Here is a 25,671-nt window from a genome sequence, read left to right on the forward strand (position 1 = left end):
ATTAGAACTGAAAATAAATTGAAGAGAAACGCATTGCGTTCCTACCAGGAATTATGGGGGAATAATGCACTGCTCTGCACAATATATCTACCACTAAAACATGAAAACAAACATTAAGCAGCTTCTGAGAACGCATCAACAGTAGAGTACAGATGTGAAATTGCATACTTTCAGAGGGATATTCTCAAGGACTTATCGCCGAGCTAGCGGCACTTTATCGCAGCCAAAGTGGCAATAAATTTATCGCCCTATTCACAAGCTGGTGCTAACAGCCGATATCACCAGTTTTCCTGCGATAGTAGCCGCAAAAAACATTGCCACAGATGACACCGGCAACTAACGCTAATGATATGTAGAGTAGGCGTTCCCACACACTGCGCAGGAACAGCTGGAGACCAAGTAAGGCTTCTACGCCATAGCTGGCTTCCAGCACGTGTCAGGGGCAATCAACTGCACACATGTACTCCTCGTGCCCCCCTGCCGCCACTGCACACAATTACCGCAACAGGAAGCACACATATTCCATCAATGTGCAGGCAACAGTGGACCACCAGGGACTCTTCACCAATGTTGTCACCAACTACCCAGGCAGTGTGCATGATTCCTTCATCTTCCGACAGTCCATCATCAACCAGCGCTTTGAGGCTGGCACCTATGGAAATGCACTGCTCGTCAGTAAGTGAACACACCACACACCTCAACTCCACCAACATACAACTCACAACTCTGGGAATGCACATGTTACAAAATCACATACAACATGACAATCAACATGCCCACATACCAGACACGAGAACACAACTTACTGTGTCAACCTCGGCTAGTCATGTACATAAGCCATCAACGGCATGGCACCGCAGCCACACAATAGCAGAATGTGGGTAGAGGTGGGAACCAGGCATGTGCGAAGGAGGCATGTGACCCATGAATGTGAATGTACATAGTGCCAAGTGTGGCATGGATGTGCTGGACAGACTTGAGTATGCAGACCACAGACATTTCCATGTCGACATACACTGCTGGTGTTTGGAGTGTACTGGACAGTGGACGCAACCATGTTACCTCGCCAGTGGGGAAGATTGCGGAAATGTAGCTTGTTACATCCCCCCTGTAAGCGTGAGCGGAGTAGGCTGGCCCGGCATATGCTGGGCCAGCGTAGGGGTGTGAATAAAAAGCCTGTTGCCCTAGGTGTGGTTCTCTTCTGGAATGGCCAACGTGTCTGCCAGGGCAGCGCCTCTCACCCCGCCATGAGGCTGATGCCGTGAGCGGTGGTGCTTGCGATCCTGTGTGCCTGCTGCACCCCAGGCCACTGGTCCCCAGACCCGACTTGCCCGCCCTTGCGCACCCAGGCCTCACTGCTCACCTGCAGACACCGGCGTGTGTCAAAGAGGGCCCACCGCGTGCCGGTGCAAGCTCCAAGCCCGAGGCCCGTGACCTTGACAGCCTCCTCAGACCATCGCTGGCCTCCGCGACACAGGCCCCCAGCACTCCTTTCTCGTCGATATACTCCACCACTGTCTCCGGCCTACACTGCGGTCTAGTATGTCCCACATTTGGAACTGAGTCTTGATTTCATGATGGCCGAGTCCATATGTTGTTGTGATGTTTGATATCACTGTACTCCCTTCGATGTGGTGCCACCAACTCTGTGCATAGCATTCCAATGACACATGACCGTGGTCCCTTGCAGAATACTCTCTTCAGCCTACACTGTGGTCCAGCACCGCAGAGTTATCTGTGTACTACCTACACTGCAGTCCACCCGGCCTTACACAAATCCAATCCAGTCCAGACCAGGCAAGACACGACATTGTCGCACAGACTCAGCTCTGGTGGTCCGACCTCCATCAACCACAAATCATCGCCACATGCCATTCCAACACCGTGTGTGAGACTTCCAGGAGGAGCTGGCTGAATAGCGCTTGGCCCGTGCTGACCGCTACCTTCGGCCTACACTGCAGTCAAGTAGGTCACACGTTTGGAACTGAGTCTTGATTTTTTAATGGCCGAGTTCATATCATTGTACGCAAGGAAGGGAGTAAGAGGAAGATGCGGTTCAGTCCGGAGGAAAAAAGGATCATCATTATGGAGGTGATCGAACACTATCAACAACTGCTCTGGTGCCACGAACTCTGTGCATCGCAAGCCAACGACACTTGGCTGTGGGCCCCTGCTGACCGCTGCCTACGGCCTACACTGCGGTCAAGTAGTTCACACATTTGGAACTGAGTGTTGTGTTTTTCATGGCAGATTTTATACCATTGTACAGGCCTCATCGCAGACTGCATCTCCTTTCTGCTCTGGTGCCACTAACTCTGTGCCCCGAAATTCATGGACACTCTCTGGTTGAACTTTGGTGGCGTCCTAGTCTATGGCCTGGGGTTTGTCTCCATCATCATGTAGCTGATACTGACTTGGTGATAAAAATGAGTCTGTAGCATTCATCTCCTCCATATTGCCTGTTTCAGCTTGGTTCTGCCCTCTGCATCATGCCCTGGAAGAACACCTTCCATTGTCCCCCGAAACACTCCACGAGATTCACCTTCAACATCAACGAGGACCCGCTCAGCTCTTGTGGCCCTACCTCAGTGCACCGCAAGTCACCGTCCCATGGCGGTGTTCCTGTGCTGGCCGCAGCGCATCCGGGGCCACTAACTCTGTGCATGGACCATGTCTGATTGAATATTGGATGGCCTCTGAGTCGATGGCCGGGGGGTCATCAACGCCATATGTCTGTGGCCATGCGCTGACCGCTGTCTCCGGCCTCAACTGTGGTCCACCAGGGCTCACACATCAAATCAAGTCCTGATCTGCCCAGACGACGCATCACCGCTAGTTGCACATGCCACCACCGCCAGGACCACCCCCAACCAACAAGTCTTACAGCCAGACTATCAGAGTCGCTCACACCTGTCTTGGATGCCATCATCAGCTTGATACCCTGCTCAGCTCTTTAGGTGCCACTAACTCAGTGTACCACAACTCATGGACCCTTTCTGATTGAGTTTTGTGCTGTGGACAGCTCACGCAACAATGTCACCTCAGGCAGTGAGGAATACCTGGGACGATGATGAGGAAGAAGAGGCAGGTGTAACACACCCCATTGCAGCTGCAGCAGGAATATCCTGAAGGAACACAATCCTAGACAATTTCTTCACATGAGCATGCCCAGCTCTGGTGCCCCTACCTCAGTGAACTGCAACTCACGGACCCTTCTGTGTGAATATTGGGTGACCTCTGTACTTGCTCTGGCTACCACCATGATGCTTCGCAGTTGTTTGTGTTATGTTGGTGTTTTCTGTTTCCGCTTTAATAGTGATCACTGTTCAAGTTGTTGCCAGCACCACCCACTCCCTGAGGACTAGCTCACACTCATCCCACACCCATCCAGCAAAAGCATCACTGGTCATGTGACCCTGGTAATAAAAAGTGGCCGGGCACACGTGCCCATAGCCAGTTCAACTAACTATCAAAGTGTGTTCATGTGCTCATTACATATGCATGATGGCCCCGGGCCCTACCACATTACATTGTGCTGTGTACAGCAGACGCAACCATGTCACCTCAGGCAGTGGGTAAGACCTTGGATATGTAGCTTTGTCATCCCCCCTTTATACGAAAGAGGAGTTGATTGGGCCAGCATACACAAGTCCAGTGTAGGGGTGTGAATGAATATCCTGGGGCTCTGGGCGTGGTTCAGTACTGGAAATGTGCAAATGCGTGTGTATCTGTCACAGTGTGGGTGTCCGTTGGGGAGTGTAAGTGATCCCTGATGGGAATTAGATACCCACGTATGTAATCTAGTTCAGCTGCCATGAGGTCGAACCCCACCTGCACCTGTTCAGCCACCTCCTTCTGGCCGTCTAACACCTGGCCTTGGAATGTGATGTGTGCTTCGGTGAGGTGCTGGGAGCCAGCCGTGGTGGTGGGTGCTTCCTGCTGTGTGGTCTGTGCAGCGGGTGGCATCTCCTTGATGCAGCAGGGCTGCCCTGCGCCTGGAGGTGGGTTGCCTAAGATGTCCATGAGCTGTTGTAGGGCGTCGGTGTCATAGGTGTGGAGGTCCTCTTCATCATCTCTGATGAGTTGTCTGGTCTGCTCTGCAGGAGGTGTTGATTGTCCCTCTGCAATGTGAAGGGGAGATGCATTTTTACATTGTGTTGATATGTATGTTGACGCATTGTTCAAGTTTACATACAGACCACATGACAATGTACAATGTGACTGTTTGGGAGGAGCTGACTATTTGATGCGGGACAGTGGACATTTGAACTACATCACGGATGTGAGGTTGTAAGTGTACATTTTCATCTCACAGTTTCCTGCTATGTGAGATGTGATTGGCCAGTTTCTATGCACAAGCAGAACCAGTTGTGTCCTCTGTTCTGTAGTGAAAGTGTTGCACTTTGTACCACACTGACGTCAATGTTGATGTGCTGTTATTGCTATGTGTGTGTGCTGCATTTTGGTAGAGTCGGCCCTGCAGCTGTGATTTTGCTGCACCTTATCCATTTGAGGCGGTGTGCCTTTGACATCTGTGCTTCAACAATGCTGAGATGTTGCAGACTTGGGTAATTTTGGCTCTCGTTCGTGTTTTGTACTCTTGGGCATGGTTTATCCGCAGATGTGTTATTGTCGTCAGGGGTTGTTTGTGCACGTGGATGTGTCAGAGTGTGACTTGCTCCTTTCCGGATGTGTTCCACACTCAGCCACCTCAGTGTTGTGGCGTGCACATTGTCATGATAATTGGACTGCAGCCTTGCTATTCATCATGCAGTCCCCTAGTCCCTGGTCGGTACTCACCCTGTTGATGTTGTGTCAGGTCATGTTGAGCAGTGTCCGGAACCCCAACCTCTGGCACCGTATCCCGACTGATGACTGTGGCCACCATTTTCTCCATGTCATCCAGCTCCTGGTGTGCCGCTGGACCCCCACCTCCAATCTGCGTTGCTGCTTTCATGTTGGCATTGAGTTTCTTCTTGCTTTTGCCCTTCACATCATTCCAGCACCTCTTAAACTCTTCCATTGTCCTCCTCAACGCTGCAACTGCATTCACATGGTCCAAGATGGTCTGGCATATTTGTGTCTTTGTTGCCAATGACACGTTGGAGGTGACGAACAGTTGTTGGTAGTGTTCTATCACCTCCATAACGATGATCCTGTTTTCCTGCGGACTGAACCGCGTCTTCCTCTTCTCCTTGGCCTTCCATGACCCCGAGGTACCTGGCTGGTCATCTGTGGGACTTGTGAGGTTCGCGTTGTCCTCTGCACTTGGTCCGGGTGCATCCATGGTGCTACGCTGTTTATTTTTTATTTATTTTTTTGTTCTGCTTTTATAGTACATTTTCCCACATAACGCGTGCGAATTACAGGCCTGTCGATGGTTATCGCTGATTTTTGTATTACAATTTGGGACATCAGAACTTTTTTCGCGTTCGTGTTTCACATTTTTTCAGTGTTGCGTTAATTTTAACTTGATCATTTAGCGCGTTATCGTGAGACTATCGCATAGTGCCGCCAGTTTGAGAGTACAACGTTAACACGGTGTTATTTTCCCGCGATAGACGGCGATGTGAAAAGTTCCGTTAAGCTAATTTTGCGATAATTATCACACGTTCTTGAGAATATCCCCCTCAGTGTCCTTTCCAGACCATATTAGCACTCTCTCCAAACACTCAAATGTAAGTTACACAAAAGAGAAAGTGACTACCTAGGTTAGGAAGAGTGTTGTAATGTTACTTATGCTTCTTTCCCTGTTTACCTGATTCTTTGATGACACCCATGGGTTCTAGAATATGACTCCTGCTCTGACTGAATGTTGGAATTCAGAGGGGAGATTGGAGAAATGCACTTGAGGCAGTTGGGTGGATGAACTGTTGTACCTGTAACTTCAAATAAATTCTCAGAAGTAATCCTTCCTATTATCTGTCATCATTTGGAAGAATTTACCTTTTAACAAAGAGTCACCATCGAATTCATAGTGACAAAACCAAATCCAAATGCCTTCTCAGTGAACACACTTCGGGGGTTCGGTTCTACACCCTACTAGGTGCTGAAACCGCCTTCTGCTGAGGTAAAAACATCACTCCTTCAGTACTTAATTTGAGCTGGTGGATTAAATGTCAGCACCAGCTCTTGGGACAGTCTGCCAGTGGTGGTGCTGTCTGCCTGATTATGGATGAGCACAACAACAGCTGTTTATTAAATGCATACACATAAACAATGATTAATAACTGCCACATAAGCCATTCTTCTAACTTTGTGGCCTGGAATAGTCTGAATTGTCACACTTGTTAGAGTGTGATAGTTAGTAGTTGAGTAGGTACTGTGGTTGGCTGCGCTGGCAGGTGAAAATGGACGCTGCAAGCTTCAGTGGCCTCCTGAAGAGGGCCCTGGCACGTATTTCTTTTTTTTTTTTTACAAATTAAGCACTCCCTGGATTATCCAGTAGAATATTACAAGGTGGATCATAAGCTTCTCCTGAACTAACAGCTGGTGGGCTGAGCTAAGAGATCAGGCTTTGTCCGGAAATTAGGCCAGTGGTTTTTGTTGTGTTTTTTTATCAGCTCCCACGTGCCCACTGGCAACCAATGCTGGAAAGCGGGAGCAAGGTGACAGGCTAATACTTTATGAAAACATTTAAATATCTAAATAAGAAAAAAGAAACAGATCAATGTCAAGGAAAAAAAGTGAACAAATAATAAAGCGAGATAACAGACACAGTAAAAGAAAGCTAAGAATTCATATTTTATCAAAAGGACAATTCCACCAAGGAATGAGCGATAAAACAAACTCACCATTATGAGCACGGTTAAATCATTCAATACATTTCACAGGTTCATATCTTATAGATCATGAAGCTTGCAGGCAAGAAGTGCAATGCATATTTTACATTTCAAATGCAAACCTGTGCATTCAGGTAAAAAAAAAACTGTGCAGCCACAGTTAAGATGCGCAATAACAAGAAAAGAGAAAATACGCTTAACATTTGAAAGAGCAAGCATAAGTTAAAGGATCAATAGGGTTTTATTGGTCATGCACATTTTGGTAGCTACATATTAATTAATGCAGGGGCATTTAATAAAAGTAATAATTGTTGTTATGCAATTGATATGATCAGGTCATTGTGCCAGCTCCTCCTGCAACTGTTCTCCTGTTCATCTTGCCCGCAGTCCGCTACCCCCTGCTGCCTGTCTTCCTGATACCCTCTGTTTGTGCCTCCTCTGCTCGTTTCTTGCTCTATTTTGCTTTCTCTGCTCATCTTTCTGCCCTCTGTTTTGCCTTTTCTGCCCTCTGTTTGGCCTTTTCTGATTGTTCTCCTGCCTTCTGTTTTGCCCTCTTCTGCCCTGCTTTTGCCTTTTCTGCTCGTTTATCTGCTCTCTGTTTTGCCTTTGCTGCTCGTTTTTCTGCCCTGTGTTTTGCCTTTTCTGCTAGCTCGTTTTTCTGCCCTCTGTTTTTGTATATTTCTGCTAATTCTTTCCCTCTTTCTGCCGATTCCTCTGAACCTGACTTTTCGACTGAAACCTCGCATGGCAGCATACAGATAACTCCATGGGTGACAGTTCAGTGCTCTACAAATGCTAATTGATTGATTGATATGATCAGTCAAAATGTGATTTAATGTTATTTCTTCATTTTGCATATTTAATAATCATAAGCAAGATGGGTCTGATGGCTCAGTAAACTAATGCATTGATTGCAGGGATCTGTGTTTATATCTAGGTGGGTAAATTAAACTTTTGATCTTTCTAAGGTAAACAAAATGAGGACCACTGAGTAAACATCCCCTATCCAATGCCCAAGACAACCTCCACGGTGAATGTGTGCTCTACAAACACACATTATGTTATAAGCAACATGTGAACCACAGTTAAAGTGGCCTCTGTTTGGAGGAAGATCACCACTGTGAGATAACACTGATGTTTTGTTGCTGGGACAAAAGAAGTATAGCTCATTTTTGCCTTACCTTTGTGCCTCTTTAATTCAGATAGAGGGATTATTTAACATAAAGACGTTCCCAGTGTTAAGATAGGTATGTTCCTCTTAATTAAGTTATATTGTTTTAATGTCCTGAGACAGATTGTAGTGATCCATCTACTCTTTTCCAAAAAGATGGACTTCTAGTGTACATTGAAGCTGAAAACCTATGTTTGATAATTTTTTTAATAGTATTTGCATATTTTCGATACTTAGACTCAGTGGTATAATTTGTGAAGTGACAGAATTGCTAAAAACCGAAGCTTTTATTAAATGCCAGTGGAAGAAAGCTTTCCAATAGGTACACTGTCATAATAAATAGTTAATTTCATAGTCAATTGCACATAAAGAAAGTTGTTAACTATCCAGAAGTTTAATAATGCAAACCAGTCTTGGCCATTTTGCAAAAAAACTTCACTGATAATACTTCACTATGAATGTTAATGGGTTACTTCAATGTAGGGTTTTATTCCATTGGGACTTGCTGACTTGCCTCCTGTTCTGAAGTCTCAGAGACATCAAAGACTTCCAACAACCCTTCTGCAGCCTCTGGGCTCTGCCAACTGTGAGTCCTGCCCTGCCAATTGGTGCCAATGCAGTCCTGGGCCCCGGGAAGTGGGTTTTCCTTCAAAATCCACCATTGCCATTGTTGTGCCTGTCGAACCAACTCATCTCACCTCATTGCCAACGCATCGCTGCAACCGCCAAAGATGAAGAAATTAGGAAATCGCATCGCTGGCTGCACGGATTGATAACAATACATCACCTTAATTGAAAGGGGTTCGACGATGACACATCTCCGACTGCGTGGATTGGAACCAATGCATCGCCTGCATCCTAAGGGATCAATGTTGATGCCCCACCTCCTCGGCTCCACGCAGTGGGTCCTCGACGTCGAAGCATTTCCCCCATCCAGCGTACTTTTGCAGTGGGACAAGGTTGGTCCCTGTATCCAACTTGCGCACCATCATGGTCAGCCTGAGCTTTCAGATTTGGCCTGGTCAAGCGTAGGTGCTTTTACTTTTAAGCACTATATTTGCAGATATTCTTTAAGACTCCAGTTCGTTATATTGGATTTTTGTAATTTTGATCATTATGTTCATTGAATCAAGCTCTATTTTTCTAAACTGGTGTGGTTTATTTGTGTGTGGTGTTTTCACTGTCTTACTTTTTTAAGTGTTGCACAAATAATTTACACATTGCTTCTTAAACTAAGCCTGACTGCTCTGTGCCAAACTACCAGAGGGTGAGCACAGGTTAATTTAGTGTGTGTATCTGTCTTACCCTAACTAGGATTGTGGTCCCTGCTTGGACAGGGTGCATACCTCTGCCAACTAAAGCCCCAATTTCTAACAGCAAAATTGCATGAAGATCCCTGGGGGTGTTGTATGCTTTTGCACCCACTTTTTGCACCCAGAAGTAATTCTGTACTACAGAAGGGACAGCATGTGTTTCTGCAGTCCCTTGCATAATAATAGTCACCCTGGCACAAATTCGGCTCCGCACAATGACAACACAGCATTCTCTCATTTGAGAGAGAGTGTAGCCCCATGAAAATGGGGGATGCATTCAGAAGTGCTTTGAGCTATACTACAGATTGTGCTGCAGGGGTATACACCTATTGGCAGGCACACAGCATGTGCAATACATTTGAGCGGCGCACAGCAAGTACACCCCTGAAGTCATTCTTTGAGGAGTGGGCAAAGATGTCCTAGGGTACCCATGATGTGTGGTCGGCTTTCAAATATATTGTATAATGTCACATGCATCACAAGTTTTCCTGCGTGTTACCATGGTCATTGTTTGTGCACAGGTCGCACTGTAGTACAAAATAAAAGTATAAGACTAAGAAAACTGGTCTGCTTATTTCTAGCAAAAACATTTAAATATTACAATAAAATAGGTGTGCTTGATCATCATATATTCTGAGGCTCACAGCAACAGGCTGGAGACTGCAAATGTTCTATTCTCAAAAGCTCTTTAATACAAAACAGCAGCTGAAATGTGACTGCAAGCCGTGATTAGTCCATAGCATTTCCACGTACCTGTGCCTGCCTGCCCGTGTCTGCCTTGTCTCCCTCCCGCCGCCGCTCTCTACAACTCGCGGCGGCTGTGCGGAGGGGGACTTCAACCCCCAGGCTCCCCAGCACCGGAAGCCGGAAGCCGGCATTTCATCACCCGTGCCTGGAGGCGCTTCAAATATCAGCACGGCCCCAGTGGAGCAGGCGCCGTGATTAGTCCATAGCATTTCCACGTACCTGTGCCTGCCTGCCCGTGTCTGCCTTGTCTCCATCCCGCCGCCGCTCTCTACAACTCGCGGCCGCTGTGCGGAGGGGGACTTCAACCCCCAGGCTCCCCAGCACCGGAAGCCGGAAGCCGGCATTTCATCACCCGCGCCTGGAGGCGCTTCAAATATCAGCACGGCCCCGGTGGAGCGGGCGCCGTGATTAGTCCAAGGCATTTCCACGTACCTGTGCCTGCCTGCCCGTGTCTGCCTTGTCTCCCTCCCGCCGCCGCTCTCTACAATTCGCGGCCGCTGTGCGGAGGGGGACTTCAACCCCCAGGCTCCCCAGCACCGGAAGCCGGCATTTCATCACCCGTGCCTGGAGGCGCTTCAAATATCAGCACGGCCCCGGTGGAGCGGGCGCCGTGATTAGTCCATAGCATTTCCACATACCTGTGCCTGCCTACCCGTGTCTGCCTTGTCTCCATTCCGCCGCCGCTCTCTACAACTCGCGGCCGCTGTGCGGAGGGGGACTTCAACCCCGTAGGCTCCCCAGCACCGGAAGCCGGCATTTCATCACCTGCGCCTGGAGGCGCTTCAAATATCAGCACGGCCCCGGTGGAGCGGGCGCCGTGATTAGTCCATAGCATTTCCACGTACCTGTGCCTGCCTGCCCGTGTCTGCCTTGTCTCCCTCCCGCCGCCGCTCTCTACAACTCGCGGCCGCTGTGCGGAGGGGGACTTCAACCCCCAGGCTCCCCAGCACCGGAAGCCGGAAGCCGGCATTTCATCACCCGCGCCTGTAGGCGCTTCAAATATCAGCACGGCCCCTGCGTCACGGGACAGCGCGCGGGCAGCGCTGGGCTAAGCCCAGGCAAAGGGCGAGCCGTCTGTGGCCGTCAGTGCCAGAAGGAGCCAGGGCAGGGCCACCCCCCTAACATTTGCAACCTGCCCCATGTAACCTGATCAACGACTCCTGCAAGGGTAGGTGCCTCATTGTATACGTCACGTGTATACTTTGACACACAAGGGAACTGCTTCGCCTCCCATGACACTCTTAATTTTGGGATTTGCTCATCTATTCATTTATCCTGGAGTCAGCTGCCCTGATTGTCTATTATATTCCCGGATTATTTTTATTTCTATTCTCTTTTTTATTATTTGTCTGATTTACTCTAGCGGGGCGCTAATAATTGGACAATTTCATTTTCCTTGTATTCGTGATTGTTTGCTAGCACGTGTTATTTTATCCCGGGCTCTATTCTCCTTTAGGTCCCTGGAAGCCTGCTGCTTCCAAGTTCTGTATTTTTTGCTAGCACGAGTCACTTTATCCCGGGCTCATTTTTCCTTGCATTTGCACTTGAGATTCTGGAGGCTTGTTGTCTCCTGCACTGTATTTTCTGCTAGCACGAGTCACTTTATCCCGGGCTCATTTTTCCCTGCATTTGCACTTGAGATCCTGGAGGTTTGTTGTTTCCAAGTACTGCATTTCTTTGCTAGTACGAGTCACTTTATCCCGGGCTCATTTCTCCCAGCATTTGCCCTTGAGATCCTGGAGGCTTGTTGTTTCCAAGTACTGTATCTTCTGCTAGTACGCGATATTTTATCTGATGGTTTTTATTGTTCTGTATTTTAGGTTGTTGAGATTGTCTAACATTTTATATTTTATATTTAATTCTATACACAATAATTACAGCGTGGGAGATTATTTTACTATATCCTGATTTTGTATTGTATAAAGCGGACTGTGTTTTCTTCCTGTATTGTTCTTTGTACTCACACAGTCTGTAATAGCTGATTGTATAGACCTTTGCCCTTTAGGACCTGCCCTCATTTTGCTGGGACTGCGAGGTCCAGCAGCTGTATTTTTATTTATAGCTGGTGCCTCTTGCCGCAGAGCTCTCTTCCACCCGTTTGCAGTTGATTTAACAATTTAATAATTTAACATCATGTCTATAAGGGGCAGTAGAAATAAATTAGCTGGTGGTGGAGTACAGGGGACAGGCCCGTTAGATAACTTTATTATAAGGGCAAATGAAGCCATATATCAAGGTATCAGTCTTCTGAAGCGTAGAGTCTCCCAAGATCTAGCTTTGGCAAAACGATCATCCCTGGGTCCTTTTGCGTTAGCCAAAACTCCAGTACAGGCTAAAGATAGCGGCCCCACAGTAGTAGAAGTGTATAGTATGCCAAACGAGGTTGATTTGTCAGCATCACATCTCTTAACAGACTCACAATCGAGTTTGGCACTAGAAAGGTCTCCGGAATTACTTATCAGCACCACACCAGTTGATACAAGCACAAGGTGCTTAAGGGGAAGGAGAGAGGGCGCCATACGAAAACAAACAAAACAGATAACTATGCCAAAGGCTAAAAAGCCTTGTATGTTGAAGAGAAAGCAAGGGAAATAATTAAATTATCATGGAAATAATGTCAGAGGGAATACACATTTAGATGTGATAAATGTAGTCTCAGATGTTGAAAGTGTAAAGGTCTCAGGTACCTCGGGTGGAATATGTGATAAATGTAATAAATGCAATAATTGTGAAACAAATAATCAATTGATGGCAAGAATTGGGGACCTTTTTAAAACTTATCTGTCCCCCATAGAGGCCAGAATCATACATATAGAAAAACAACTGGCCGCATTGAGTGTTCCCCCCAAAGATTCTCTTAAATATGGGGCTTTAAAGACCTGGGGAACTAAACCTATCGATTCTAATCCGTCAGTGATAATTCCGAATGTAAAGTTAAGCACCATGCAGGCCCCAGATAAGCAAATGGCCGATAAATCGGTTATTTCCACTATGCCTAACAGACAGGTAAATATTATACCTAAGGCCCCCATCACATTTCCCAAAAGGGACCGGGACATGGGAGTGAAAGAGGACAGACTTAAATTTAACCTGCCCCCAGAAGCCAGTCCCTATGTGGTGGTAATGACAGGGGTCCCAGAAATGGTGGACCATATAGATGAACCCAGTTGGTCATTAAAGAACAAAGTCCAACATTGGCTTAACACTAATCGCCCGCTACCTCCCCACCGGTCAAGTAGGATTTTAATGGTGCGTAGAGTCCCCTGGGTGGGAGAAGAGGAGAAAAAGATCACTGTAATAATCAATTTCGAGGACCCAAACACAGTAGATTATATATGCTCATGGAGAAATCAAGGGCGTAATGAACGTATTGAAACAAAAAGACTTGCCTTTTTTTACCCCTCTATGAGCTGGTTTGGGTCGGGTCACGACGAAAATTGGAGCAGAATAGGCCATTGGGATTGGAGAGGAGACCGGGGAGAGCGGGGAGCGTGCCACTGCAGTGATAGAGACTCTTTTGGGAAATTATAGAGGGATCTCGACTTCTAATAGGTACAGTTGCTTGGAATGTGTAGATTGAGCTTTTATTGGTTCCCCAATCAGAGAGCAGGAGGGGCAGAGAACAAGTCAACCAGATGGTTAATAGCCATCCAAAATCAACTCTAGAGAATAGGGATACTGGTGCAGATGTAGTTGCAGCATTTACCACAGTGTCCATTAGTAATAGGGACGAATAATGTGGAGACTGTTGTAATTGAAAATATTGGAGGCAGTGAAGGGACTGTAAAGCCCAGATATAGGCTCTTAAATAAGGAGATTGAAAATGGGAAAAGCCAAAAACCTTGCTTAAATAAGTCGACTAAAACTGGTCTTAATATCCTTAACTGGAATGTTGCAGGGCTGGAGCCCAGATTATCGGACCCTGACTGGTTAAGGATACCACTGGATAAAGACATAATAATGTCCCATGAGACTTGGGCTATTACGGACCTTCAGATAGAGGGCTTTCATTGTAATAGTGTAATTGCAACTAAGACCGATTTTGGCCGCCCTAAGGGCGGGTTACTGATTGGTGTTAGGATAACAGCAGGTGGAAGCATAAAGATAATACCAACTAATAACCCCAATATTCAGGTTATTAAATATAAAAGGAAGGCTCCCATTTATGTGATTAATTTTTACAATAATAATTTCTATTCAATTCCAAATAAAAAATTGATAGAACTTTTTAAATTTTTATCTGATATTATCGAACCATCAGATAATAGCAGGGGTAATAGGATCATCCTAGCAGGGGATTTTAATGCAAAGATTCCTAAATCTGAAATAAAAGAAGGAAATATGCAAACTGACCGTGTGGTAAAACGTGGCATAGAACTGGATTGCTTTATCCGTGAGCATGTTCTAACTAACGTGATGGATATAAACCATATCTCTACAATTAATAATGTTCCGACATTTAGAGGTAGAGACCATTGTTCAACCATTGATTATATTTTTATGTCACCTGAGTTAATTGATTGCCTTGTAATGGCTGGGGTTTTAGAAACCGCTTTCGGGGATCACAATGCACTAGTGGCAAAAATCAAATTGGGTCCCTCTCCAGTATTTGCAAGCTTTTTAGGTGCTAGAGATATTATTCCCGTTACAAATAATCTGAGGTTGAAATGGAGGGGGGTTGATAGTGGAAGGGTAGTTGAGCATGTTATAAATAAGCATCAACATCTGATTGACTGATGGACACTCTCAGATGGGAACAATCAAAGGGTAATTAAAGATTTTACCAGCTTATGTATAGTCATAAAATCACTTCTATCTGTTCCTAACCAAACGATAGGTAAGGATCCTAGGTGGTTTGACAGAAATTGCTCATTTGCTAATAGGGCCTTACGCAAAGCACTGAGTGCAAAACCGAGATCCCAATCGGAGGTTAGGGCGGCAAGAAAGAAATATAAATCTACGATAGAGGTACGCAAGGCAGCGATTCTGGAGGAGCTATCTGATGCCGCAACAGGAAAGAATGCATCTACTTTCTGGCCTGTAGGGAAAAACATGCGTAATATGGGAAACCAACTATCTACAATTAGCTGTATTATCCTGAGTGACCGTGGGAAGATCACTTTTCAAAAGTATATGCCATACCCCCAAAAGTTAATGATGAGTATACATCTGGCAAAATATGCTCTATACAGATTAGTCTAGGTGAGGTGACTATGGCTATCAAACAAAGTCTTGGTAATAAGGCCCCTGGGCCAGATGGTTTCCCAATAGACATAATTAAATGGAAACCGGAATTTTGGGCACCCATTTTAATGAATGTTTTTAATAGCTTACCTCTAGTACCTATGCCTGACACATGGTCCACAAGTATAATTGTGCCGATATATAAGAAAGGGGAGAGAACAGACCCAGTAAATTATAGACCTATTTCACTTTTGGATAATATATTGAAAATTCTGGGACGAGTCTTATACAATAGAGTAAATACATGGGCAGAGGAATCAGGTATTTTGGACCCGTGCCAAATGGGTTTTCGAAGTAGGGTTGGGACGACAGAGCAGTGCCTAAATTTAAATTTAGTAATTGGCAAATATAACATCGCCAGGTCGTCACCAATTTATCTAGCTTTCATGGACCTATCGTCCGCATTTGATTTTGTAAATAGGTCTAAATTGTGGTCTATCCTTTTAAATTACGGTCTAGATGCGCCCGTTTTACATTTTTTGGCCTATTTGCATACTGATACAAAAGCCCAAGTAAGGATTGTGATGGCAGGGGAAACCTCTGGGGCCATAAGAGTGGAAAGAGGAGTTAGGCAGGGGTGCGTTTTAGCACCCCTGTTGTTTATTATTTACATTAATGAGCTAAGTAACTCCCTAAAATCGGCAACTACGGCTGTTCCAAAAATAAGGGGGGGGCCTTTACCAACATTGCTTTACGCAGATGATGCGGTCCTTATGGGTCTTACCCCGAATGCCTTGCGTATTCTGGTTAAAAGTTTTGTACAGTATATGGATAAGTTAGATCTTAAAGTAAATTTTAAAAAATCTTTTATTATGTCCTGTGGGCCAGGGAAAAGACAGCTTAGTGCTATTTCGGTGGGAACTGACAAGTTGTACTGTACAAATACTTTTCCTTATTTAGGAATGGTTTTTGCTGCGAACGGCTCGTGGAGTGGACACCTGGCCCACGCCACGAGCAAGTTCTCAAAAGCCATCAATTCTATTCTCAGTCTCCCACGGCCTAAGAAAATAGAAGCTACTAAAGCTATTTTAAAATTTTTTAAATCGCAGTGTGTACCGGTAGCAACTTATGGGGCTGAGATATGGGGTTTGGTTAAGACATCTAGGTGCCGATTCGGATCCTGTAAAACCCGGGTACGAACCGTCGGATGGAGCATTTTCTCCGTCCGACTCGTACCCGGTGAAAACACTTTACAAATATGCAAGTACGATTCGTATGGAAACACCATTTCCGTATGAATCGTACAAAACACCAACCGTTGAAAATAAACATACCAATGCCATCTGGGAAAGCGCCGACGTGACGTCGGGACGCATCCAGCCTGCGTTTCACGAACCAGGAAGTACGATTCGTACCGACGTCACCCCGCACGGATTATATTTTCAGAGAGCCAAAAACTGCCTGGAAATCAGGACGACGCGCACAAGGAGCACCTGTACGCAACGGACAGGCATGGACCCGAACCTACGTGTCATCCCGGCCCTCATAGCCGTCCACCTGCTCTACAGGTACCGACGCAGACACCGCAGAAGGTCAGAACCACACCCAGGGGCAAAGGGGGGGGGCAGGGGCAGGACACATAACCCCCACCCAAGTCACACATCATACATGCCCTGGACATACCTGACCTCCAGGGCCTGGTCACTGCGAGGGGGTGGGGGCGTGTCCAGCAACGCCAGCGTCCGCAACAAAGGAAGTGGGTGACGACGCGAACTGGCAACACAACAATTCCGGTACGTACCGTACCCACGCCTTAAGAGCGCGGGTACGGGTCGTACCCCGCCCACCCCTACGTCACCCAAACAATGGCGGTACGGCCCGTACCCACATTCTAAAGGCCTGGGTACGAGCCGTACCAGCATTGTTGGGGTGATGAAAGGGTACATGTGGTACGACTCGTACCCATGCCCTGAAGGGCCGGGTACGGTACGTACCCCTACGGCACCCCAACATTGGGGTCCGCAACGTACCCAGGCACTCAGAGCTTGGGTATGAGTCGTACCACGCGTACCCCTACATCACCCCAACAATGCCGGTACGACTCGTACCCAGGCCTTTAGAACGTGGGTACGGGCCGTACCTCCATTGTTGGGGTGACGTAGGGGTACGTGTGGTACGACCCATACCCACGCTCAGAATGCCTGGGTACGGTGCGAACCCCAAAGGCACCCCAACATTGGGGGTCTGCACCATACCCATGTACCAAAGCTATGGGTACGGCCCGTACCCAGGCCTGGGGGCATGGGTACGGGTATGTACGAAGCGTACCCCCACCCGTGTATGTATGGAGTGTACCCACACCCCACCAGTGTATGTCCGGAGCGTAAGCCCAACCGTGTATGTATGGAGCGTACCCACACCCGTGCATGTATGGAGCGAACATGCCCACACATAGGAGGGGTGGGTGCCTATCACTCCCAGCAGTGCCCAGACATAGGAGGGGTGGATGCAGAGACCCCCCAGCAGTGCCCAGACATAGTAGGGGTGGGTGCAGAGTCCTCCCAGCAGTGCCCAGACATAGGAGGGGTGGGTGCCTATCACTCCCAGCAGTGCCCAGACATAGGAGGGGTGGGTGCAGAGTCCTCCCAGCAGTGCCCACACATAGGAGGGGTGGGTGCCTATCACTCCCAGCAGTGCCCAGACATAGGAGGGGTGGGTGCAGAGTCCCCCCAGCAGTGCCCAGACATAGGAGGAGTGGGTGCCTATCACTCCCAGCAGTGCCCAGACATAGGAGGAGTGGGTGCAGAGTCCTCCCAGCAGTGCCCAGACATAGGAGGGGTGGGTGCAGAGTCCTCCCAGCAGTGCCCAGACATAGGAGGGGTGGGTGCCTATCACTCCCAGCAGTGCCCAGACATAGCAGGGGTGGGTGCAGAGTCCTCCAGCAGTGCCCAGGCATAGGAGGGGTGGGTGCAGAGTCCCCCCAGCAGTGCCCAGACATAGGAGGGGTGGGTGCAGATTCCTCCCAGCAGTGCCCAGGCATAGGAGGGGTGGGTGCCTATCACTCCCAGCAGTGCCCACACATAGGAGGGGTGGGTGCAGAGTCCTCCCAGCAGTGCCCACACATAGGAGGGGTGGGTGCCTATCACTCCCAGCAGTGCCCAGACATAGGAGGGGTGGGTGCAGAGTCCTCCCAGCAGTGCCCACACATCGGAGGGGTGGGTGCCTATCACTCCCAGCAGTGCCCAGACATAGGAGGGGTGGGTGCAGAGTCCTCCCAGCAGTGCCCATGGAAATAAAAGGGTGGAGTACCCACAGATACAATGCACCCAATTGTCAGTCAGGTGCTCAAAGACCCTGCAGAACACGGAACACATGTGTGCGAGGCTGGGAGTACACACATGCATAGTGCATAAAAGGGAACATGTACACATGAAGTCATGTCAATTTACTACATACACAAGTACAGTGACCACCAAGGATGCCACAAATGATGCAGGTGGAGACATAGCTGAGCATGCATGGCCAAAGTTGAAGGGATCCGTCACACACCCAGGAAATGTAGACACAGCTCAGCACAACAATTGGGAAACCCCCTGCAGGGAAGATGTCAGGGTCCACAGAGGAAGGAACACACCTTGGGACAATGTCACCATGCAGTAAGAGCTTACATGAACAAAGATATTTTGCAAATACCTTGTGATGGCACACAGATACCAGGGTCCACCCCATGAGCAGCACACTACTACAATTCCCAGACACCTAACACATTATCACCACCCCAAATCATGGAGCAGCACCACCAACAGCAATACCAGAAAAGCAGGTGTGTTCAAATGAAAAAAAGCATTGCTTTATTCAGCATGAAACAAAATTGGGCAATAAAAGTTCAATATGTACAAGCCCCATAGGGCAGTCCATTGTTCCACTCCAGGTGGGGGACACATTGGGACGCGTGTCCCCTAGCTTGCCTGCACAGTTCAGACTCCCTTGTCTTCCACAGGGGGGGCATCATGTGGGGGGGAAGGACCAGGCACCGCAGGGACAGGAGGGGCAAGGGTAGGCGTTGTGGGTGCATGGACGGAGGACTCCACCACAGGGGGTGGGGCAGCGCCAAAGGTGGTGGTGAGAATGGCGCTGCACACGGTTGCAAGGTCCCCCAGTGTCTTCCCTGCACCCGAAGGAACCACAGGCCCCAAGGAGGAGGGGGGGTCGGAGGGATGGGTCGCAGCGCTACTGGGGGAGGGTGTGGACAGGGGGTGGGACTCAACTCCCCTGCCGGTGTCCTGCCCCCACCGCTTGCGGGGTGGTGCCACACTGGAGCTGATGGAAAGACTTGGCAGGACTGACCCTGTGTCCGACTCTTGGCCAGGAGAGCTGAGGGGAGTGGATTTGGAGGGAGTGGTTTTTGAGGAATGTGGACTCCCACTCTGGCTGCGTGTCTTACGTTTGCCCCCCGACCCAGTGGGTGTGCCTACTTCACCCTGTGTGTGCGTGCCAGGAGGTGTGCGCTTTGACTTCCCTGGTGGTGTGGTGCCTGTGTCTGGTGGGGTGCGTGCATGGGGACGTCTGGGTGTGCTTGGGACAGACATGGGAGGGGGAAGTGTGGATGAGGCAGGGGAAGGGGGGGACGAAGCGCTGCAGGAGAGCCACTGCTGCAGTCAGTGACGAATCTATGGACCTCAGCAACTGGCGTTGGTCAGACTGCGCGGCTGAAATGCCCTCCATGTATGCCTCCATCTGGGTGAGCACTCGGGTGTGGCCATGGAGGACATTAAGCATCGCAGCCTGACCAACCTGCAACTGCCGCAGGATGTCCACAGACTCGGCATTGGCGGCAGCAGTGGAGACAGGGGCAGGGGGTGTGGTGCCTGGCAAGAAGGAGACACGTGGTGACCTAGCACGGCGGGAAGGGACACGAGCAAGTGGGAGGCCGGTGATGGGAATGGAGGGGCGGGTACAGATGGAGTGCTGCTTTCTGCTGTGGGAGCAGCCTCCGCCCCCTCGGAGAGCTCAGCTTTGGACCCGTCAGCTTCATAGTCGGTCGTGGGACTGGACAGGTCCTCCGCCTCACTCCCTCGGCCTCCGTGCCACTCGATGTGCCAGACAAGATAGCACTGCTGGCACTGGTGCTCGCCTCCTCCTCACGGTCCGTGCCAGTGTCTCCCTCCGAGTCCCCCGACGATGCTGTTGGCAAGGTGAAGAGACAGTAAAAATCAGACACCTGTATACATATGTCACATGATTCAAATCTACATAGGTCACAGTGCATAGCCTGAAAAGCAACATGAGTAACATCTACAATACAAGGTACATATGTAGGCCCTGCAACACACAGTTGGTTAACCCACCATGCCACAGAGAAAATATGGAGCGCATGACACAATAGCAAAGAACTTGTTGTCAAATTGGACAGAGGAGCCAGGCTCTGGGGACAATCGAGCACAGCATCTGCACCACACAGTGGTGCCAAAAAAGGGATGAGCAGGACCCATGTCTATCTACTTCTGGCACATGCTGCAAAGGTAATACTTAAAACCATGCCCAACATGACTGGGTCACTGCACCTTGAGTGTATGTCCAGACAAACATCACACACTGGCCAGACCTAGCAAGGAGACTTAAGGTTTTGACATGTAGGCCTTGCCCTCACCAGCCACCCCCTACCTGAGACAATGTGAGTGAGACAGAGGAAGTACTTACACCTCTTCCTCTGGGATACAAACACATGGCCTGCAATAAATCCTGATTGTACACAAAATACCCCTGGTGCGCCTGTACATATATATCATTTACAAACAACCATCATCAGATAGTTGTACCACGACACACAGGCACTGGCCCACGTGAGTATGCACAAGCAAAATTGGGGCACCCTGTACAGTGGACACATGTAGCACAGTTAACGTAAATCCAAATGAGGCCAGGGTACAATGCCACAGAGCACAACCTATGCTGAAGACACAGAGAATGTCCACATTGTTTGATGACACACATGATACCTAGGAATAGGTGCCCCAGGGGACTGTAGTGGCCACACTCCTCCATGGTCCTGTATGGATATGACTGCAACTGAAGCCACCATCCCTGCACTATGCATAACTCACACTCAGGCACATCATGTCAGAGGGCACAACATTGGAGATGCATGCTGTAAGGCAGTCCACTTTTAATCCACACTCCTATGTTGGGACTCAGCATCAGTGCCAACTAACATGGACCCCACAATGACTGAACTGGACAGGGCACAGGCAAGGTCCCAAAACCTGCTACACACCACCCCCACACATGATGCTGCAAGCATTGGGCACTTGGATAAACTGGCCGCCTAGATAACCTTGTGCAAGAGTGACTACACACAGACCAGGGAACACATGGCAAGGAGGGGAATGGAGGAAGAACAGCACCGCTTTACTTTGGGGAACAGGATCTGCACTGCGCATTTAAACCCTGGCAGTGTATCCATGCAACTGCGCACTTACTAATGCTGGTGACACACAACAAACACACATGTACCTACCCCCTTCCTGCTGCTGCTTCTCCTGTAAGCGCCTATCCAAATCAGGGAAGACCACCGCCAGCACACGCTTCTGGATGTGGGTCAGACGGCGGCGCCTGCGGTTTGTATGGCTCTCAGGTGAGTCCCCCAGCAGGACCCATGCAATCCTCCGCGTCCAGCACCGGATATCCTGCCAGCGTTTCCACACCTGGGCTAGGCGCCGCTTCCGACCATCCGTCCTCCTCACGGCACTGACGGCTTCCCTCCAGATCTCCCCCTTGGCATAGACGCCTACCTGTGAGGATGCAAAAGTGACAATACTGTAATCCACCTGATCAATGTCACAGAGACACACATATTACACAAATTAGGCTTGTTTGAACAGGGCATAGTATTCAGCCAACTCATTGCACCTTTGGCATAGGGACATTATCCTCTGTGGAAGGGCAAATGCACTAGGTGGCATTGAAAGTACACAGGTGGCAGGAGGGGTGCGACACCATCAATGATCCAGGCTCACACTGTGCATCACAAGCTACACGTGGATTATGTACAGCACCTCTAAGCAGTCACATGCCCCAGGCCACTGACGCTACCTCAGCAGAGTACACTGACACACACAGGCACAGAACAATCACCTGCCATTGGCAACTGCGGCTACAAACCTCACTCTGCACATGTGCCACTAGACTGCGGGGTGTCACAGGTGTGGGGCTGGCACAGCACAGCAGACACACAGCACTGCTCCCTGCTCATATCAGATGGGCAGGGTATATCCATCCCTCATGCAGCTGGGGTGCAACACTCCACATATGCACTCACCCACATGACAGGGGACATACACACACACACCAATGTCCAGGGGCCGACCACATCATTTGGACACTCTCACCACAGGTACACTACAGTCACACACATCTGTGGGTACAGTCACCTGTCACACTGGGGGGACCACTGAATCACATCAGGACTGTCGGAACAACATTCCCAGAAGGAGTAGCCAGGCTGAATGTGGCATGCACCATGCAGTGATTCTCACAGTAAACACTATGCAAGTGAGGAGTGCAGACATGCACTACAGCATGCTCTGCATGGGAGACATGAGGCATTCCCCCCCCTGGGACCCACTCTAAAGAACATTGCATGTCTGTCACACCTGGACACAATGCTAGAAGTCACAGTCACAAAAAAGGGGCACAGTCTAAGCTACGGGACTGAGCACTCACCTGCTCCCCTGGTCTCCCATAAAGCCTGGGGTACTGTGGGGGGATGACGTCCAGCAACGCCTCATTCTCCTCTTGGGTGAAAGGCTGGGCCATCTCCACAGACCTGGACATGGTGCCAGAGGAATCACGAGCAGCAGCAGTGTTGTGGAATGAAAGGATGTGCAGGCAAGTGCTCTCTCATGGGACCTGGCTGCCTTATATCTGCCTTGCTGCCCTGTTTCATTTACAGGAGTACAGAGTGATTGGTCAGTCACATTTGCATCCTACGTGTCCTCCAATCCCTTTAAACCTACCCAAGTGACAGCCTTTGCATGGTTTAAAAATTGAGCATGATGTCAAGTCAACAACCACATTGCAACAAAGTATATTGTCTCCAACCGACTTTTGCTGGCCACCTGATCAAAAAATTCAAACTTGAAAAACGGTCTCCATGACAACCAGCATGCATTTAGGGCTTTATACTTGTCCCTCATGTGTCCCCTATGTAATTTTGATATTCACACACAGGTACGGTGCGTACCAGGGCCCTAGGGCACCCCAAATGCAGTGAAACGGATCGTTCAGGCGTGTGTACGGTCCGTTTCACTATGGCAGTGCTCGCGTATGCGTACGCCATAGTGAAACAGACCGTACACATGCCTGTACAGTCCGTTTGACTATGGCGTACGCATACGCGAGCACTGCCACAGTGAAACGGACCGTACACACGCCTGTACGGTCCGTTTGACTATGGTGTACGCATACGCGAGCACTGCCATAGTGAAACGGACCATACACACGCCTGTACGGTGCGTATCACCATTGCGTACGTCTAAGGCTGCACTCCCATAGTGATAGGGAGCGTACACACGTCCCCAGGGCGTGTGTACGGTGCCTTTCACACGTGACAGTGGTTACAGGTGGCACACAGAAAGGAATTGAGCTGTCATACTTGTCCAAGGCTGGACATCAAGGCATTGTCTGTGCAGTACCACATGTGTCAGGCACAGGGGTGTCAGGCTGTGATGTGGCACATAACTCCTGAGGTGTGAAGCCAATAGATGTGTGATGAGCTGTGTACACATGTCATGTGTGTTGGTGCACTACGTGCCAGACATCCCCTTCAGTCCTTTGACATGTGTGCATGTAGTACAGACTAGTTGAGCAATGCGTCATTGCCATGGCACACTCACCAACACCCGCAACTGTCCCCTGATGCCAGGTACAGGGGATTTTACACCTGACATGTGACTACCCGCATTGCACAATGTGACTATGTCATGTGTGTGTCGTGTGTTCCCATAAGCTTGCTGTTGGTGTTCCCTCATATGCATCTGCAGTTGCTGCAACCAACATGTGTCTGTGTGTAGATGGCCATGGCACACTGTTAAGCACACCAGCCCACATGTGGAATCCAACGTAAGGTGTGTATGTATGCATGGAACATGGAGTTGCAAGACAAGGACACATCTGCATACTCTCAATGTATGTGTGATCAGTCTTGACATGTACTCCTTCATGGCAAGGTGTGTGGTCTGTCCATATTCTATGTCATGTGACCGGTGCCTCTAGTGTTCCGCAGCTTGACTGTGCGATCGACAGCCTTCTTCTGCACATATGTGGATGTCTTTCACTCCTGTCATGCGTCTGGCTGTTCACTTCCACTGGGCCACAGCTAGTTTCATGGCATGGGATGTGGAGGTTCACAATCCACATTTGTAGCTGGTTCTTGGTAGGAGTGTCACCTGCCTAGCATACGTGTCCAGGGCATATTGCACAGACCTGACTCTGTATGTAGTATATGCGTATTGCCTGTTGAACATGTGCTGAGTACATTGACATTGTTGTTGTACTGAACTCACTCTTCGTTGTCCCTTCCAAATTACTGCAGGGCTCTGCCTCTCCCCCGACCAATTCCGGACTTGGCTGACCTGAGGGAAAATGACTGTATACGCCGCTACTGCTTCCCCCGACGGTTGATTGAGGACTTGACAGCAAGGCTGGCACCACACCTCCAACCGCTAAACAGGTATCCTACGGCACTGACACCCAAGATGAAGGTGATGGCAGCCCTACAATTCTTTGCCACGGATACCTTTCAATATACCATTGCTCATGTTGGTGGGATGTCCCAAACAATGTTTAGCCGTGTTCTGCATGATTTTTTAGAGGCCATGTTGCTTCACCTGGATGACTTCATAAAGTTCCTAACTCCTGAGCAGTTGACAGGTGTCAATCATGAGTTCTATGCCCTAGGAGGGATGCCCCATGTCATTGGGTCCATAGATGGGACACATGTGGCTTTGGTACCACCACAGGCACAGGAGGTAGTGTACAGGAATCACAAGCATTACCACTCCATCAATGCCCTTGTGGTGTGTCTTGCCAACATGGTGATTTCCCATGTCTTTGCTCGTTTTCCAGGATCAGCACACGATGCCTACATCATGAGGTGCAGCAGGGTGCCTGAAATGATGCTGCAGCTGCGCAAAGAAAGAGCATGTATTGTTGGTGGGTATACTCTGTCAGTCCTGTATTTTGCGTCATCTTCCTGTCTGACTGCTTCTCCTGACCCACTTTTGTCCATGTTGTTTCCATGTAGGGGACGCTGGCTATCCCAACATGCCATGGCTGATCACGCCTCTACGCAACCCCAGCACGGCGGCCCAGCACCGCTACAACAACACCCATGGGCGGACCAGGCGAGTGATAGAGAGGACGTTTGGCCTCCTGAAGAGCCGATTTCATTGCCTCCACAAGACCGGCGGCGCAC

This window comes from Triturus cristatus, chromosome 8, assembly GCF_964204655.1.
Source record: "Triturus cristatus chromosome 8, aTriCri1.1, whole genome shotgun sequence".
NCBI lineage: Eukaryota > Metazoa > Chordata > Amphibia > Caudata > Salamandridae > Triturus > Triturus cristatus.